Here is an 18,987-nt window from a genome sequence, read left to right on the forward strand (position 1 = left end):
TCCAGCTCATTACCAGTAGCTGGGTAAAAATGTTCTTCCTCATATTCCCCATACATCTCTTGCCCAAAACTTTCGATCTGTGTCCCCTAGTCCTTGTACCATCAGCTACTGGCAACACGTTTTCTTTGCCTGCCTTATCTCAAACGGTCATAATCTTTACACCTCAATCAAATCTCTCCGCAATTTCCGTTGCTCCTCTGAGAACAACCCCAGCTTCTGCAACCTAACCTTGCAGCTAAAATCGCTCATCCCTGGAACCATTCTGGTCAATCTCCTCTGTAACCTCTCACATCCAACCTAAAGCCTGATGACCAAAAGTGTACGCAATACTCCTGTTGTGGCCTGACCAGAGATTTATAAAGGTTCAGCATAACTTTGCTGCTTTTGTACTCAATGATTCTACTTAAGAAGCCCAAGATCCTCTATGTTTTGCTGCCCACACTCTCAATATGTCCTGCAACCTTCATAAATCTTTGCACATGCACCCCCAGGTTCCTCTGTCCTTGCACACTCTTTCCAACTGTGCCATTAAGTCTATATGAGCTCAGCCCATCCTTTCTGCCAAAATGCATCACCTCACACTTGTTGATATGAAATTCCATTTGCCACTTGTCTGCCCATTCTGCTAGGCTATCTATGTCGTCTTGAAGTCAATTTGTATCATGCTCACCGTTTGCCATTCCTCCAAGTTTGGTATGATTGGCAAATTTTGAAATCTTCTGCTCAGTTGCAATATCCAAGTTATTTCTACATCACCAAAATAAACACCGCTAGTCCTATGACTGACCCTTGCGCAACACCACTGTCTACCATCCTCCAGTGTGAAAAGTAACGATTGACCATGATGAGCTGTTTTGTGTCCTGAAAGCAATATTTTTGATCCAAGCTGAGACTGCCTGTTTCTGGTTTGTGTTTGCACAGAAGGAACAAATGTTATACAGCAGTTAGTGTAAACATTTGGAGCACACTTTCCAATACAGACGCAACTAGCTGTCAGGATGGCCGAGTGGTCTAAGGCGCCAGACTCAAGGAGTGTTTGTCCTTGCCTCTCTTGTGGCTCTGGAATTCTGGTCTCTATTAAGGGGCGTGGGTTCAAATCCCACTCCTGACATCACCTTTTTCATCCACACAAAACCTCACAGCATCACACTGCCTGCTCAGCTTGCCTGCAATTTGCACGTGCCTCCTTCAATTACTTCAATTCTACTGCCATTTGCCAACAAACACAAGGCACAGCTCCACAAACATGGCCTTTCCTCAGGAAACCTCACAAATCCTCAGCCTGTCCTTCCACATAATGCTTCAAATCACACTTCTGCCATCAACCATTTCCCACACTCCAATGCCAGCACTCTGACTAAATTATCTTTTGCCCCACCTCCTTGCTGCATTCCTCATTGCTTCCTAGCATTATGACTTGCAATCCCACTGCACGCACTGCTGCTTTTCACAAACAGGACAACACACTCAAAGAATCGCACTTCTTGCACACCAAAACCCCACTCAATTCTACTCTCTTACTTCGACAATTCCTTCCAATCCTATTTGCCGGGCTAACATTTTCCCTGAAGAAGGGGCACCACAGCCAAGCTCTTTCCTCATCAGCACGTCGACATTGCCAGACTTGATGCCTTTGGAGGCTGGCTCTCTCAGATTGCAATGTTCACACGAATGTTGATGGCCAAGCACACAGTACCTGCACAGTGCCTTGTTTGCCCTCACAAAGGTAGGGAGATCCTGGTGATTTTCTTGGCAGCAGGGCTCCAATTAGCACTTGTCGCAATAATATATTGTGATGCAAAGAAAGGCATGGGAATGAGAGGCTGAAATGTCCTGCTTGGAACCATTATTGGATTGTGGTTATATTAGAAGGCCTTGTCTTTGAATGGCAGCTGTGTTGCTTGTCTTTTGTCAAGTTGAGCAAGAAAAAGTGTATGGGAAAATGATGCAAAATGCAAGTTGTTGCACGAAAGATGTGTGTCTGATTGTTGTTTGCAGTGCTGGAACGATGAATTTCCTTGCCGGCACGGCCTGATAAGTCAAGTATGATTAACAAATGGTCTTCGAGTCATAGAGTCATTTGCGGCAGAGAAGGAGGCCATTCTGCCCATCCAGCGTATGCCGGCTCTCCATAGAACAATCCACTCAGTCCCATAGCTCTAGACCTGAAAGTTTATTTTCTTCAAGTGCCCATCCAATTTTCTTTTGAAATCATACATTCACTCTGCTTCCAACACCTTCAAAGGCAGCGAGTTCCAGCTCATTACCAGTAGCTGGGTAAAAATGTTCTTCCTCATATTCCCCATACATCTCTTGCCCAAAACTTTCGATCTGTGTCCCCTAGTCCTTGTACCATCAGCTACTGGCAACACGTTTTCTTTGCCTGCCTTATCTCAAACGGTCATAATCTTTACACCTCAATCAAATCTCTCCGCAATTTCCGTTGCTCCTCTGAGAACAACCCCAGCTTCTGCAACCTAACCTTGCAGCTAAAATCGCTCATCCCTGGAACCATTCTGGTCAATCTCCTCTGTAACCTCTCACATCCAACCTAAAGCCTGATGACCAAAAGTGTACGCAATACTCCTGTTGTGGCCTGACCAGAGATTTATAAAGGTTCAGCATAACTTTGCTGCTTTTGTACTCAATGATTCTACTTAAGAAGCCCAAGATCCTCTATGTTTTGCTGCCCACACTCTCAATATGTCCTGCAACCTTCATAAATCTTTGCACATGCACCCCCAGGTTCCTCTGTCCTTGCACACTCTTTCCAACTGTGCCATTAAGTCTATATGAGCTCAGCCCATCCTTTCTGCCAAAATGCATCACCTCACACTTGTTGATATGAAATTCCATTTGCCACTTGTCTGCCCATTCTGCTAGGCTATCTATGTCGTCTTGAAGTCAATTTGTATCATGCTCACCGTTTGCCATTCCTCCAAGTTTGGTATGATTGGCAAATTTTGAAATCTTCTGCTCAGTTGCAATATCCAAGTTATTTCTACATCACCAAAATAAACACCGCTAGTCCTATGACTGACCCTTGCGCAACACCACTGTCTACCATCCTCCAGTGTGAAAAGTAACCATTGACCATGATGAGCTGTTTTGTGTCCTGAAAGCAATATTTTTGATCCAAGCTGAGACTGCCTGTTTCTGGTTTGTGTTTGCACAGAAGGAACAAATGTTATACAGCAGTTAGTGTAAACATTTGGAGCACACTTTCCAAAACAGACGCAACTAGCTTTCAGGATGGCCGAGTGGTCTAAGGCGCCAGACTCAAGGAGTGTTTGTCCTTGCCTCTCTTGTGGCTCTGGAATTCTGGTCTCTATTAAGGGGCGTGGGTTCAAATCCCACTCCTGACATCACCTTTTTCATCCACACAAAACCTCACAGCATCACACTGCCTGCTCAGCTTGCCTGCAATTTGCACGTGCCTCCTTCAATTACTTCAATTCTACTGCCATTTGCCAACAAACACAAGGCACAGCTCCACAAACATGGCCTTTCCTCAGGAAACCTCACAAATCCTCAGCCTGTCCTTCCACATAATGCTTCAAATCACACTTCTGCCATCAACCATTTCCCACACTCCAATGACAGCACTCTGACTAAATTATCTTTTGCCCCAACTCCTTGCTGCATTCCTCATTGCTTCCTAGCATTATGACTTGCAATCCCACTGCACGCACTGCTGCTTTTCACAAACAGGACAACACACTCAAAGAATCGCACTTCTTGCACACCAAAACCCCACTCAATTCTACTCTCTTACTTCGACAATTCCTTCCAATCCTATTTGCCGGGCTAACATTTTCCCTGAAGAAGGGGCACCACAGCCAAGCTCTTTCCTCATCAGCACGTCGACATTGCCAGACTTGATGCCTTTGGAGGCTGGCTCTCTCAGATTGCAATGTTCACACGAATGTTGATGGCCAAGCGCACAGTACCTGCACAGTGCCTTGTTTGCCCTCACAAAGGTAGGGAGATCCTGGTGATTTTCTTGGCAGCAGGGCTCCAATTAGCACTTGTCGCAATAATATATTGTGATGCAAAGAAAGGCATGGGAATGAGAGGCTGAAATGTCCTGCTTGGAACCATTATTGGATTGTGGTTATATTAGAAGGCCTTGGCTTTGAATGGCAGCTGTGTTGCTTGTCTTTGGTCAAGTTGAGCAAGAAAAAGTGTATGGGAAAAGGATGCAAAATGCAAGTTGTTGCACGAAAGATGTGTGTCTGATTGTTGTTTGCAGTGCTGGAACGATGAATTTCCTTGCCGGCACGGCCTGATAAGTCAAGTATGATTAACAAATGGTCTTCGAGTCATAGAGTCATTTGCGGCACAGAAGGAGGCCATTCTGCCCATCCAGCGTATGCCGGCTCTCCATAGAACAATCCACTCAGTCCCATAGCTCTAGACCTGAAAGTTTATTTTCTTCAAGTGCCCATCCAATTTTCTTTTGAAATCATACATTCACTCTGCTTCCAACACCTTCAAAGGCAGCGAGTTCCAGCTCATTACCAGTAGCTGGGTAAAAATGTTCTTCCTCATATTCCCCATACATCTCTTGCCCAAAACTTTCGATCTGTGTCCCCTAGTCCTTGTACCATCAGCTACTGGCAACACGTTTTCTTTGCCTGCCTTATCTAAACGGTCATAATCTTTACACCTCAATCAAATCTCTCCGCAATTTCCGTTGCTCCTCTGAGAACAACCCCAGCTTCTGCAACCTAACCTTGCAGCTAAAATCGCTCATCCCTGGAACCATTCTGGTCAATCTCCTCTGTAACCTCTCACATCCAACCTAAAGCCTGATGACCAAAAGTGTACGCAATACTCCTGTTGTGGCCTGACCAGAGATTTATAAAGGTTCAGCATAACTTTGCTGCTTTTGTACTCAATGATTCTATTTAAGAAGCCCAAGATCCTCTATGTTTTGCTGCCCACACTCTCAATATGTCCTGCAACCTTCATAAATCTATGCACATGCACCCCCAGGTTCCTCTGTCCTTGCACACTCTTTCCAACTGTGCCATTAAGTCTATATGAGCTCAGCCCATCCTTTCTGCCAAAATGCATCACCTCACACTTGTTGATATGAAATTCCATTTGCCACTTGTCTGCCCATTCTGCTAGGCTATCTATGTCGTCTTGAAGTCAATTTGTATCATGCTCACCGTTTGCCATTCCTCCAAGTTTGGTATGATTGGCAAATTTTGAAATCTTCTGCTCAGTTGCAATATCCAAGTTATTTCTACATCTCCAAAATAAACACCGCTAGTCCTATGACTGACCCTTGCGCAACACCACTGTCTACCATCCTCCAGTGTGAAAAGTAACGATTGACCATGATGAGCTGTTTTGTGTCCTGAAAGCAATATTTTTGATCCAAGCTGAGACTGCCTGTTTCTGGTTTGTGTTTGCACAGAAGGAACAAATGTTATACAGCAGTTAGTGTAAACATTTGGAGCACACTTTCCAATACATACACAACCAGCTGTCAGGATGGCCAAGTGGTCTAACGCGCCAGACTCAAGGAGTGTTTGTCCTTGCCTCTCTTGTGGCTCTGGAATTCTGGTCTCTCTTAAGGGGCGTGGGTTCAAATCCCACTCCTGACATCACTTTTTTCATCCACACAAAACCTCACAGCATCACACTGCCTGCTCAGCTTGCCTGCAATTTGCACGTGCCTCCTTCAATTACTTCAATTCTACTGCCATTTGCCAACAAACACAAGGCACAGCTCCACAAACATGGCCTTTCCTCAGGAAACCTCACAAATCCTCAGCCTGTCCTTCCACATAATGCTTCAAATCACACTTCTGCCATCAACCATTTCCCACACTCCAATGCCAGCACTCTGACTAAATTATCTTTTGCCCCACCTCCTTGCTGCATTCCTCATTGCTTCCTAGCATTATGACTTGCAATCCCACTGCACGCACTGCTGCTTTTCACAAACAGGACAACACACTCAAAGAATCGCACTTCTTGCACACCAAAACCCCACTCAATTCTACTCTCTTACTTCGACAATTCCTTCCAATCCTATTTGCCGGGCTAACATTTTCCCTGAAGAAGGGGCACCACAGCCAAGCTCTTTCCTCATCAGCACGTCGACATTGCCAGACTTGATGCCTTTGGAGGCTGGCTCTCTCAGATTGCAATGTTCACACGAATGTTGATGGCCAAGCGCACAGTACCTGCACAGTGCCTTGTTTGCCCTCACAAAGGTAGGGAGATCCTGGTGATTTTCTTGGCAGCAGGGCTCCAATTAGCACTTGTCGCAATAATATATTGTGATGCAAAGAAAGGCATGGGAATGAGAGGCTGAAATGTCCTGCTTGGAACCATTATTGGATTGTGGTTATATTAGAAGGCCTTGGCTTTGAATGGCAGCTGTGTTGCTTGTCTTTTGTCAAGTTGAGCAAGAAAAAGTGTATGGGAAAATGATGCAAAATGCAAGTTGTTGCACGAAAGATGTGTGCCTGATTGTTGTTTGCAGTGCTGGAACGATGAATTTCCTTGCCGGCACGGCCTGATAAGTCAAGTATGATTAACAAATGGTCTTCGAGTCATAGAGTCATTTGCGGCACAGAAGGAGGCCATTCTGCCCATCCAGCGTATGCCGGCTCTCCATAGAACAATCCACTCAGTCCCATAGCTCTAGACCTGAAAGTTTATTTTCTTCAAGTGCCCATCCAATTTTCTTTTGAAATCATACATTCACTCTGCTTCCAACACCTTCAAAGGCAGCGAGTTCCAGCTCATTACCAGTAGCTGGGTAAAAATGTTCTTCCTCATATTCCCCATACATCTCTTGCCCAAAACTTTCGATCTGTGTCCCCTAGTCCTTGTACCATCAGCTACTGGCAACACGTTTTCTTTGCCTGCCTTATCTCAAACGGTCATAATCTTTACACCTCAATCAAATCTCTCCGCAATTTCCGTTGCTCCTCTGAGAACAACCCCAGCTTCTGCAACCTAACCTTGCAGCTAAAATCGCTCATCCCTGGAACCATTCTGGTCAATCTCCTCTGTAACCTCTCACATCCAACCTAAAGCCTGATGACCAAAAGTGTACGCAATACTCCTGTTGTGGCCTGACCAGAGATTTATAAAGGTTCAGCATAACTTTGCTGCTTTTGTACTCAATGATTCTACTTAAGAAGCCCAAGATCCTCTATGTTTTGCTGCCCACACTCTCAATATGTCCTGCAACCTTCATAAATCTTTGCACATGCACCCCCAGGTTCCTCTGTCCTTGCACACTCTTTCCAACTGTGCCATTAAGTCTATATGAGCTCAGCCCATCCTTTCTGCCAAAATGCATCACCTCACACTTGTTGATATGAAATTCCATTTGCCACTTGTCTGCCCATTCTGCTAGGCTATCTATGTCATCTTGAAGTCAATTTGTATCATGCTCACCGTTTGCCATTCCTCCAAGTTTGGTATGATTGGCAAATTTTGAAATCTTCTGCTCAGTTGCAATATCCAAGTTATTTCTACATCACCAAAATAAACACCGCTAGTCCTATGACTGACCCTTGCGCAACACCACTGTCTACCATCCTCCAGTGTGAAAAGTAACGATTGACCATGATGAGCTGTTTTGTGTCCTGAAAGCAATATTTTTGATCCAAGCTGAGACTGCCTGTTTCTGGTTTGTGTTTGCACAGAAGGAACAAATGTTATACAGCAGTTAGTGTAAACATTTGGAGCACACTTTCCAATACAGACACAACTAGCTGTCAGGATGGCCGAGTGGTCTAAGGCGCCAGACTCAAGGAGTGTTTGTCCTTGCCTCTCTTGTGGCTCTGGAATTCTGGTCTCTCTTAAGGGGCGTGGGTTCAAATCCCACTCCTGACATCACTTTTTTCATCCACACAAAACCTCACAGCATCACACTGCCTGCTCAGCTTGCCTGCAATTTGCACGTGCCTCCTTCAATTACTTCAATCCTACTGCCATTTGCCAACAAACACAAGGCACAGCTCCACAAACATGGCCTTTCCTCAGGAAACCTCACAAATCCTAAGCCTGTCCTTCCACATAATGCTTCAAATCACACTTCTGCCATCAACCATTTCCCACACTCCAATGCCAGCACTCTGACTAAATTATATTTTGCCCCACCTCCTTGCTGCATTCCTCATTGCTTCCTAGCATTATGACTTGCAATCCCACTGCACGCACTGCTGCTTTTCACAAACAGGACAACACACTCAAAGAATCGCACTTCTTGCACACCAAAACCCCACTCAATTCTATTCTCTTACTTCGACAATTCCTTCCAATCCTATTTGCCGGGCTAACATTTTCCCTGAAGAAGGGGCACCACAGCCAAGCTCTTTCCTCATCAGCACGTCGACATTGCCAGACTTGATGCCTTTGGAGGCTGGCTCTCTCAGATTGCAATGTTCACACGAATGTTGATGGCCAAGCGCACAGTACCTGCACAGTGCCTTGTTTGCCCTCACAAAGGTAGGGAGATCCTGGTGATTTTCTTGGCAGCAGGGCTCCAATTAGCACTTGTCGCAATAATATATTGTGATGCAAAGAAAGGCATGGGAATGAGAGGCTGAAATGTCCTGCTTGGAACCATTATTGGATTGTGGTTATATTAGAAGGCCTTGGCTTTGAATGGCAGCTGTGTTGCTTGTCTTTGGTCAAGTTGAGCAAGAAAAAGTGTATGGGAAAAGGATGCAAAATGCAAGTTGTTGCACGAAAGATGTGTGTCTGATTGTTGTTTGCAGTGCTGGAACGATGAATTTCCTTGCCGGCACGGCCTGATAAGTCAAGTATGATTAACAAATGGTCTTCGAGTCATAGAGTCATTTGCGGCACAGAAGGAGGCCATTCTGCCCATCCAGCGTATGCCGGCTCTCCATAGAACAAACCACTCAGTCCCATAGCTCTAGACCTGAAAGTTTATTTTCTTCAAGTGCCCATCCAATTTTCTTTTCAAATCATACATTCACTCTGCTTCCAACACCTTCAAAGGCAGCGAGTTCCAGCTCATTACCAGTAGCTGGGTAAAAATGTTCTTCCTCATATTCCCCATACATCTCTTGCCCAAAACTTTCGATCTGTGTCCCCTAGTCCTTGTACCATCAGCTACTGGCAACACGTTTTCTTTGCCTGCCTTATCTCAAACGGTCATAATCTTTACACCTCAATCAAATCTCTCCGCAATTTCCGTTGCTCCTCTGAGAACAACCCCAGCTTCTGCAACCTAACCTTGCAGCTAAAATCGCTCATCCCTGGAACCATTCTGGTCAATCTCCTCTGTAACCTCTCACATCCAACCTAAAGCCTGATGACCAAAAGTGTACGCAATACTCCTGTTGTGGCCTGACCAGAGATTTATAAAGGTTCAGCATAACTTTGCTGCTTTTGTACTCAATGATTCTACTTAAGAAGCCCAAGATCCTCTATATTTTGCTGCCCACACTCTCAATATGTCCTGCAACCTTCATAAATCTTTGCACATGCACCCCCAGGTTCCTCTGTCCTTGCACACTCTTTCCAACTGTGCCATTAAGTCTATATGAGCTCAGCCCATCCTTTCTGCCAAAATGCATCACCTCACACTTGTTGATATGAAATTCCATTTGCCACTTGTCTGCCCATTCTGCTAGGCTATCTATGTCGTCTTGAAGTCAATTTGTATCATGCTCACCGTTTGCCATTCCTCCAAGTTTGGTATGATTGGCAAATTTTGAAATCTTCTGCTCAGTTGCAATATCCAAGTTATTTCTACATCACCAAAATAAACACCGCTAGTCCTATGACTGACCCTTGCGCAACACCACTGTCTACCATCCTCCAGTGTGAAAAGTAACCATTGACCATGATGAGCTGTTTTGTGTCCTGAAAGCAATATTTTTGATCCAAGCTGAGACTGCCTGTTTCTGGTTTGTGTTTGCACAGAAGGAACAAATGTTATACAGCAGTTAGTGTAAACATTTGGAGCACACTTTCCAATACATATACAACCAGCTGTCAGGATGGCTGAGTGGTCTAAGGCGCCAGACTCAAGGAGTGTTTGTCCTTGCCTCTCTTGTGGCTCTGGAATTCTGGTCTCTCTTAAGGGGCGTGGGTTCAAATCCCACTCCTGACATCACTTTTTTCATCCTCACAGCATCACACTGCCTGCTCAGCTTGCCTGCAATTTGCACGTGCCTCCTTCAATTACTTCAATTCTACTGCCATTTGCCAACAAACACAAGGCACAGCTCCACAAACATGGCCTTTCCTCAGGAAACCTCACAAATCCTCAGCCTGTCCTTCCACATAATGCTTCAAATCACACTTCTGCCATCAACCATTTCCCACACTCCAATGCCAGCACTCTGACTAAATTATCTTTTGCCCCACCTCCTTGCTGCATTCCTCATTGCTTCCTAGCATTATGACTTGCAATCCCACTGCACGCACTGCTGCTTTTCACAAACAGGACAACACACTCAAAGAATCGCACTTCTTGCACACCAAAACCCCACTCAATTCTATTCTCTTACTTCGACAATTCGTTCCAATCCTATTTGCCGGGCTAACATTTTCCCTGAAGAAGGGGCACCACAGCCAAGCTCTTTCCTCATCAGCACGTCGACATTGCCAGACTTGATGCCTTTGGAGGCTGGCTCTCTCAGATTGCAATGTTCACACGAATGTTGATGGCCAAGCGCACAGTACCTGCACAGTGCCTTGTTTGCCCTCACAAAGGTAGGGAGATCCTGGTGATTTTCTTGGCAGCAGGGCTCCAATTAGCACTTGTCGCAATAATATATTGTGATGCAAAGAAAGGCATGGGAATGAGAGGCTGAAATGTCCTGCTTGGAACCATTATTGGATTGTGGTTATATTAGAAGGCCTTGGCTTTGAATGGCAGCTGTGTTGCTTGTCTTTGGTCAAGTTGAGCAAGAAAAAGTGTATGGGAAAAGGATGCAAAATGCAAGTTGTTGCACGAAAGATGTGTGTCTGATTGTTGTTTGCAGTGCTGGAACGATGAATTTCCTTGCCGGCACGGCCTGATAAGTCAAGTATGATTAACAAATGGTCTTCGAGTCATAGAGTCATTTGCGGCACAGAAGGAGGCCATTCTGCCCATCCAGCGTATGCCGGCTCTCCATAGAACAATCCACTCAGTCCCATAGCTCTAGACCTGAAAGTTTATTTTCTTCAAGTGCCCATCCAATTTTCTTTTGAAATCATACATTCACTCTGCTTCCAACACCTTCAAAGGCAGCGAGTTCCAGCTCATTACCAGTAGCTGGGTAAAAATGTTCTTCCTCATATTCCCCATACATCTCTTGCCCAAAACTTTCGATCTGTGTCCCCTAGTCCTTGTACCATCAGCTACTGGCAACACGTTTTCTTTGCCTGCCTTATCTAAACGGTCATAATCTTTACACCTCAATCAAATCTCTCCGCAATTTCCGTTGCTCCTCTGAGAACAACCCCAGCTTCTGCAACCTAACCTTGCAGCTAAAATCGCTCATCCCTGGAACCATTCTGGTCAATCTCCTCTGTAACCTCTCACATCCAACCTAAAGCCTGATGACCAAAAGTGTACGCAATACTCCTGTTGTGGCCTGACCAGAGATTTATAAAGGTTCAGCATAACTTTGCTGCTTTTGTACTCAATGATTCTATTTAAGAAGCCCAAGATCCTCTATGTTTTGCTGCCCACACTCTCAATATGTCCTGCAACCTTCATAAATCTATGCACATGCACCACCAGGTTCCTCTGTCCTTGCACACTCTTTCCAACTGTGCCATTAAGTCTATATGAGCTCAGCCCATCCTTTCTGCCAAAATGCATCACCTCACACTTGTTGATATGAAATTCCATTTGCCACTTGTCTGCCCATTCTGCTAGGCTATCTATGTCGTCTTGAAGTCAATTTGTATCATGCTCACCGTTTGCCATTCCTCCAAGTTTGGTATGATTGGCAAATTTTGAAATCTTCTGCTCAGTTGCAATATCCAAGTTATTTCTACATCTCCAAAATAAACACCGCTAGTCCTATGACTGACCCTTGCGCAACACCACTGTCTACCATCCTCCAGTGTGAAAAGTAACGATTGACCATGATGAGCTGTTTTGTGTCCTGAAAGCAATATTTTTGATCCAAGCTGAGACTGCCTGTTTCTGGTTTGTGTTTGCACAGAAGGAACAAATGTTATACAGCAGTTAGTGTAAACATTTGGAGCACACTTTCCAATACATACACAACCAGCTGTCAGGATGGCCGAGTGGTCTAAGGCGCCAGACTCAAGGAGTGTTTGTCCTTGCCTCTCTTGTGGCTCTGGAATTCTGGTCTCTCTTAAGGGGCGTGGGTTCAAATCCCACTCCTGCCATCACCTTTTTCATCCACACAAAACCTCACAGCATCACACTGCCTGCTCAGCTTGCCTGCAATTTGCACGTGCCTCCTTCAATTACTTCAATTCTACTGCCATTTGCCAACAAACACAAGGCACAGCTCCACAAACATGGCCTTTCCTCAGGAAACCTCACAAATCCTCAGCCTGTCCTTCCACATAATGCTTCAAATCACACTTCTGCCATCAACCATTTCCCACACTCCAATGCCAGCACTCTGACTAAATTATCTTATGCCCCACCTCCTTGCTGCATTCCTCATTGCTTCCTAGCATTATGACTTGCAATCCCACTGCACGCACTGCTGCTTTTCACAAACAGGACAACACACTCAAAGAATCGCACTTCTTGCACACCAAAACCCCACTCAATTCTACTCTCTTACTTCGACAATTCCTTCCAATCCTATTTGCCGGGCTAACATTTTCCCTGAAGAAGGGGCACCACAGCCAAGCTCTTTCCTCATCAGCACGTCGACATTGCCAGACTTGATGCCTTTGGAGGCTGGCTCTCTCAGATTGCAATGTTCACACGAATGTTGATGGCCAAGCGCACAGTACCTGCACAGTGCCTTGTTTGCCCTCACAAAGGTAGGGAGATCCTGGTGATTTTCTTGGCAGCAGGGCTCCAATTAGCACTTGTCGCAATAATATATTGTGATGCAAAGAAAGGCATGGGAATGAGAGGCTGAAATGTCCTGCTTGGAACCATTATTGGATTGTGGTTATATTAGAAGGCCTTGGCTTTGAATGGCAGCTGTGTTGCTTGTCTTTGGTCAAGTTGAGCAAGAAAAAGTGTATGGGAAAAGGATGCAAAATGCAAGTTGTTGCACGAAAGATGTGTGTCTGATTGTTGTTTGCAGTGCTGGAACGATGAATTTCCTTGCCGGCACGGCCTGATAAGTCAAGTATGATTAACAAATGGTCTTCGAGTCATAGAGTCATTTGCGGCACAGAAGGAGGCCATTCTGCCCATCCAGCGTATGCCGGCTCTCCATAGAACAAACCACTCAGTCCCATAGCTCTAGACCTGAAAGTTTATTTTCTTCAAGTGCCCATCCAATTTTCTTTTGAAATCATACATTCACTCTGCTTCCAACACCTTCAAAGGCAGCGAGTTCCAGCTCATTACCAGTAGCTGGGTAAAAATGTTCTTCCTCATATTCCCCATACATCTCTTGCCCAAAACTTTCGATCTGTGTCCCCTAGTCCTTGTACCATCAGCTACTGGCAACACGTTTTCTTTGCCTGCCTTATCTCAAACGGTCATAATCTTTACACCTCAATCAAATCTCTCCGCAATTTCCGTTGCTCCTCTGAGAACAACCCCAGCTTCTGCAACCTAACCTTGCAGCTAAAATCGCTCATCCCTGGAACCATTCTGGTCAATCTCCTCTGTAACCTCTCACATCCAACCTAAAGCCTGATGACCAAAAGTGTACGCAATACTCCTGTTGTGGCCTGACCAGAGATTTATAAAGGTTCAGCATAACTTTGCTGCTTTTGTACTCAATGATTCTACTTAAGAAGCCCAAGATCCTCTATGTTTTGCTGCCCACACTCTCAATATGTCCTGCAACCTTCATAAATCTTTGCACATGCACCCCCAGGTTCCTCTGTCCTTGCACACTCTTTCCAACTGTGCCATTAAGTCTATATGAGCTCAGCCCATCCTTTCTGCCAAAATGCATCACCTCACACTTGTTGATATGAAATTCCATTTGCCACTTGTCTGCCCATTCTGCTAGGCTATCTATGTCGTCTTGAAGTCAATTTGTATCATGCTCACCGTTTGCCATTCCTCCAAGTTTGGTATGATTGGCAAATTTTGAAATCTTCTGCTCAGTTGCAATATCCAAGTTATTTCTACATCTCCAAAATAAACACCGCTAGTCCTATGACTGACCCTTGCGCAACACCACTGTCTACCATCCTCCAGTGTGAAAAGTAACCATTGACCATGATGAGCTGTTTTGTGTCCTGAAAGCAATATTTTTGATCCAAGCTGAGACTGCCTGTTTCTGGTTTGTGTTTGCACAAAAGGAACAAATGTTATACAGCAGTTAGTGTAAACATTTGGAGCACACTTTCCAATACATACACAACCAGCTGTCAGGATGGCCGAGTGGTCTAAGGCGCCAGACTCAAGGAGTGTTTGTCCTTGCCTCTCTTGTGGCTCTGGAATTCTGGTCTCTCTTAAGGGGCGTGGGTTCAAATCCCACTCCTGACATCACTTTTTTCATCCTCACAGCATCACACTGCCTGCTCAGCTTGCCTGCAATTTGCACGTGCCTCCTTCAATTACTTCAATTCTACTGCCATTTGCCAACAAACACAAGGCACAGCTCCACAAACATGGCCTTTCCTCAGGAAACCTCACAAATCCTCAGCCTGTCCTTCCACATAATGCTTCAAATCACACTTCTGCCATCAACCATTTCCCACACTCCAATGCCAGCACTCTGACTAAATTATCTTTTGCCCCACCTCCTTGCTGCATTCCTCATTGCTTCCTAGCATTATGACTTGCAATCCCACTGCACGCACTGCTGCTTTTCACAAACAGGACAACACACTCAAAGAATCGCACTTCTTGCACACCAAAACCCCACTCAATTCTATTCTCTTACTTCGACAATTCCTTCCAATCCTATTTGCCGGGCTAACATTTTCCCTGAAGAAGGGGCACCACAGCCAAGCTCTTTCCTCATCAGCACGTCGACATTGCCAGACTTGATGCCTTTGGAGGCTGGCTCTCTCAGATTGCAATGTTCACACGAATGTTGATGGCCAAGCGCACAGTACCTGCACAGTGCCTTGTTTGCCCTCACAAAGGTAGGGAGATCCTGGTGATTTTCTTGGCAGCAGGGCTCCAATTAGCACTTGTCGCAATAATATATTGTGATGCAAAGAAAGGCATGGGAATGAGAGGCTGAAATGTCCTGCTTGGAACCATTATTGGATTGTGGTTATATTAGAAGGCCTTGGCTTTGAATGGCAGCTGTGTTGCTTGTCTTTGGTCAAGTTGAGCAAGAAAAAGTGTATGGGAAAAGGATGCAAAATGCAAGTTGTTGCACGAAAGATGTGTGTCTGATTGTTGTTTGCAGTGCTGGAACGATGAATTTCCTTGCCGGCACGGCCTGATAAGTCAAGTATGATTAACAAATGGTCTTCGAGTCATAGAGTCATTTGCGGCACAGAAGGAGGCCATTCTGCCCATCCAGCGTATGCCGGCTCTCCATAGAACAATCCACTCAGTCCCATAGCTCTAGACCTGAAAGTTTATTTTCTTCAAGTGCCCATCCAATTTTCTTTTGAAATCATACATTCACTCTGCTTCCAACACCTTCAAAGGCAGCGAGTTCCAGCTCATTACCAGTAGCTGGGTAAAAATGTTCTTCCTCATATTCCCCATACATCTCTTGCCCAAAACGTTCGATCTGTGTCCCCTAGTCCTTGTACCATCAGCTACTGGCAACACGTTTTCTTTGCCTGCCTTATCTCAAACGGTCATAATCTTTACACCTCAATCAAATCTCTCCGCAATTTCCGTTGCTCCTCTGAGAACAACCCCAGCTTCTGCAACCTAACCTTGCAGCTAAAATCGCTCATCCCTGGAACCATTCTGGTCAATCTCCTCTGTAACCTCTCACATCCAACCTAAAGCCTGATGACCAAAAGTGTACGCAATACTCCTGTTGTGGCCTGACCAGAGATTTATAAAGGTTCAGCATAACTTTGCTGCTTTTGTACTCAATGATTCTACTTAAGAAGCCCAAGATCCTCTATGTTTTGCTGCCCACACTCTCAATATGTCCTGCAACCTTCATAAATCTTTGCACATGCACCCCCAGGTTCCTCTGTCCTTGCACACTCTTTCCAACTGTGCCATTAAGTCTATATGAGCTCAGCCCATCCTTTCTGCCAAAATGCATCACCTCACACTTGTTGATATGAAATTCCATTTGCCACTTGTCTGCCCATTCTGCTAGGCTATCTATGTCGTCTTGAAGTCAATTTGTATCATGCTCACCGTTTGCCATTCCTCCAAGTTTGGTATGATTGGCAAATTTTGAAATCTTCTGCTCAGTTGCAATATCCAAGTTATTTCTACATCTCCAAAATAAACACCGCTAGTCCTATGACTGACCCTTGCGCAACACCACTGTCTACCATCCTCCAGTGTGAAAAGTAACGATTGACCATGATGAGCTGTTTTGTGTCCTGAAAGCAATATTTTTGATCCAAGCTGAGACTGCCTGTTTCTGGTTTGTGTTTGCACAGAAGGAACAAATGTTATACAGCAGTTAGTGTAAACATTTGGAGCACACTTTCCAATACATACACAACCAGCTGTCAGGATGGCCGAGTGGTCTAAGGCGCCAGACTCAAGGAGTGTTTGTCCTTGCCTCTCTTGTGGCTCTGGAATTCTGGTCTCTCTTAAGGGGCGTGGGTTCAAATCCCACTCCTGACATCACCTTTTTCATCCACACAAAACCTCACAGCATCACACTGCCTGCTCAGCTTGCCTGCAATTTGCACGTGCCTCCTTCAATTACTTCAATTCTACTGCCATTTGCCAACAAACACAAGGCACAGCTCCACAAACATGGCCTTTCCTCAGGAAACCTCACAAATCCTCAGCCTGTCCTTCCACATAATGCTTCAAATCACACTTCTGCCATCAACCATTTCCCACACTCCAATGCCAGCACTCTGACTAAATTATCTTATGCCCCACCTCCTTGCTGCATTCCTCATTGCTTCCTAGCATTATGACTTGCAATCCCACTGCACGCACTGCTGCTTTTCACAAACAGGACAACACACTCAAAGAATCGCACTTCTTGCACACCAAAACCCCACTCAATTCTACTCTCTTACTTCGACAATTCCTTCCAATCCTATTTGCCGGGCTAACATTTTCCCTGAAGAAGGGGCACCACAGCCAAGCTCTTTCCTCATCAGCACGTCGACATTGCCAGACTTGATGCCTTTGGAGGCTGGCTCTCTCAGATTGCAATGTTCACACGAATGTTGATGGCCAAGCGCACAGTACCTGCACAGTGCCTTGTTTGCCCTCACAAAGGTAGGGAGATCCTGGTGATTTTCTTGGCAGCAGGGCTCCAATTAGCACTTGTCGCAATAATATATTGTGATGCAAAGAAAGGCATGGGAATGAGAGGCTGAAATGTCCTGCTTGGAACCATTATTGGATTGTGGTTATATTAGAAGGCCTTGGCTTTGAATGGCAGCTGTGTTGCTTGTCTTTGGTCAAGTTGAGCAAGAAAAAGTGTATGGGAAAAGGATGCAAAATGCAAGTTGTTGCACGAAAGATGTGTGTCTGATTGTTGTTTGCAGTGCTGGAACGATGAATTTCCTTGCCGGCACGGCCTGATAAGTCAAGTATGATTAACAAATGGTCTTCGAGTCATAGAGTCATTTGCGGCACAGAAGGAGGCCATTCTGCCCATCCAGCGTATGCCGGCTCTCCATAGAACAAACCACTCAGTCCCATAGCTCTAGACCTGAAAGTTTATTTTCTTCAAGTGCCCATCCAATTTTCTTTTGAAATCATACATTCACTCTGCTTCCAACACCTTCAAAGGCAGCGAGTTCCAGCTCATTACCAGTAGCTGGGTAAAAATGTTCTTCCTCATATTCCCCATACATCTCTTGCCCAAAACTTTCGATCTGTGTCCCCTAGTCCTTGTACCATCAGCTACTGGCAACACGTTTTCTTTGCCTGCCTTATCTCAAACGGTCATAATCTTTACACCTCAATCAAATCTCTCCGCAATTTCCGTTGCTCCTCTGAGAACAACCCCAGCTTCTGCAACCTAACCTTGCAGCTAAAATCGCTCATCCCTGGAACCATTCTGGTCAATCTCCTCTGTAACCTCTCACATCCAACCTAAAGCCTGATGACCAAAAGTGTACGCAATACTCCTGTTGTGGCCTGACCAGAGATTTATAAAGGTTCAGCATAACTTTGCTGCTTTTGTACTCAATGATTCTACTTAAGAAGCCCAAGATCCTCTATGTTTTGCTGCCCACACTCTCAATATGTCCTGCAACCTTCATAAATCTTTGCACATGCACCCCCAGGTTCCTCTGTCCTTGCACACTCTTTCCAACTGTGCCATTAAGTCTATATGAGCTCAGCCCATCCTTTCTGCCAAAATGCATCACCTCACACTTGTTGATATGAAATTCCATTTGCCACTTGTCTGCCCATTCTGCTAGGCTATCTATGTCGTCTTGAAGTCAATTTGTATCATGCTCACCGTTTGCCATTCCTCCAAGTTTGGTATGATTGGCAAATTTTGAAATCTTCTGCTCAGTTGCAATATCCAAGTTATTTCTACATCACCAAAATAAACACCGCTAGTCCTATGACTGACCCTTGCGCAACACCACTGTCTACCATCCTCCAGTGTGAAAAGTAACGATTGACCATGATGAGCTGTTTTGTGTCCTGAAAGCAATATTTTTGATCCAAGCTGAGACTGCCTGTTTCTGGTTTGTGTTTGCACAGAAGGAACAAATGTTATACAGCAGTTAGTGTAAACATTTGGAGCACACTTTCCAATA

General features: G+C 45.0%; 8 non-coding genes across 8 annotated transcripts; all 8 read left to right on the forward strand.

Moving 5' to 3' along the window:
* Positions 1-992: 992 nt before the first annotated feature.
* trnal-caa (transfer RNA leucine (anticodon CAA)) lies at positions 993-1,111 on the forward strand. Its single transcript has 2 exons — positions 993-1,030; positions 1,066-1,111. It is a non-coding gene; the product is annotated as a tRNA-Leu (tRNA).
* Positions 1,112-3,246: 2,135 nt separating this feature from the next.
* On the forward strand, positions 3,247-3,365 carry trnal-caa (transfer RNA leucine (anticodon CAA)). Its single transcript has 2 exons — positions 3,247-3,284; positions 3,320-3,365. It is a non-coding gene; the product is annotated as a tRNA-Leu (tRNA).
* A 2,134-nt stretch (positions 3,366-5,499) lies between these two features.
* Positions 5,500-5,618, forward strand: trnal-caa (transfer RNA leucine (anticodon CAA)). Its single transcript has 2 exons — positions 5,500-5,537; positions 5,573-5,618. It is a non-coding gene; the product is annotated as a tRNA-Leu (tRNA).
* Positions 5,619-7,753: 2,135 nt separating this feature from the next.
* trnal-caa (transfer RNA leucine (anticodon CAA)) lies at positions 7,754-7,872 on the forward strand. Its single transcript has 2 exons — positions 7,754-7,791; positions 7,827-7,872. It is a non-coding gene; the product is annotated as a tRNA-Leu (tRNA).
* Positions 7,873-10,007: 2,135 nt separating this feature from the next.
* On the forward strand, positions 10,008-10,126 carry trnal-caa (transfer RNA leucine (anticodon CAA)). The gene is made up of 2 exons: positions 10,008-10,045; positions 10,081-10,126. It is a non-coding gene; the product is annotated as a tRNA-Leu (tRNA).
* Positions 10,127-12,250: 2,124 nt separating this feature from the next.
* On the forward strand, positions 12,251-12,369 carry trnal-caa (transfer RNA leucine (anticodon CAA)). The gene is made up of 2 exons: positions 12,251-12,288; positions 12,324-12,369. It is a non-coding gene; the product is annotated as a tRNA-Leu (tRNA).
* Positions 12,370-14,504: 2,135 nt separating this feature from the next.
* Positions 14,505-14,623, forward strand: trnal-caa (transfer RNA leucine (anticodon CAA)). Its single transcript has 2 exons — positions 14,505-14,542; positions 14,578-14,623. It is a non-coding gene; the product is annotated as a tRNA-Leu (tRNA).
* A 2,125-nt stretch (positions 14,624-16,748) lies between these two features.
* Positions 16,749-16,867, forward strand: trnal-caa (transfer RNA leucine (anticodon CAA)). Its single transcript has 2 exons — positions 16,749-16,786; positions 16,822-16,867. It is a non-coding gene; the product is annotated as a tRNA-Leu (tRNA).
* Positions 16,868-18,987: the final 2,120 nt, after the last annotated feature.

The sequence above is a fragment of the Heterodontus francisci genome, chromosome 23, assembly GCF_036365525.1.
Source record: "Heterodontus francisci isolate sHetFra1 chromosome 23, sHetFra1.hap1, whole genome shotgun sequence".
Taxonomy (NCBI): domain Eukaryota; kingdom Metazoa; phylum Chordata; class Chondrichthyes; order Heterodontiformes; family Heterodontidae; genus Heterodontus; species Heterodontus francisci.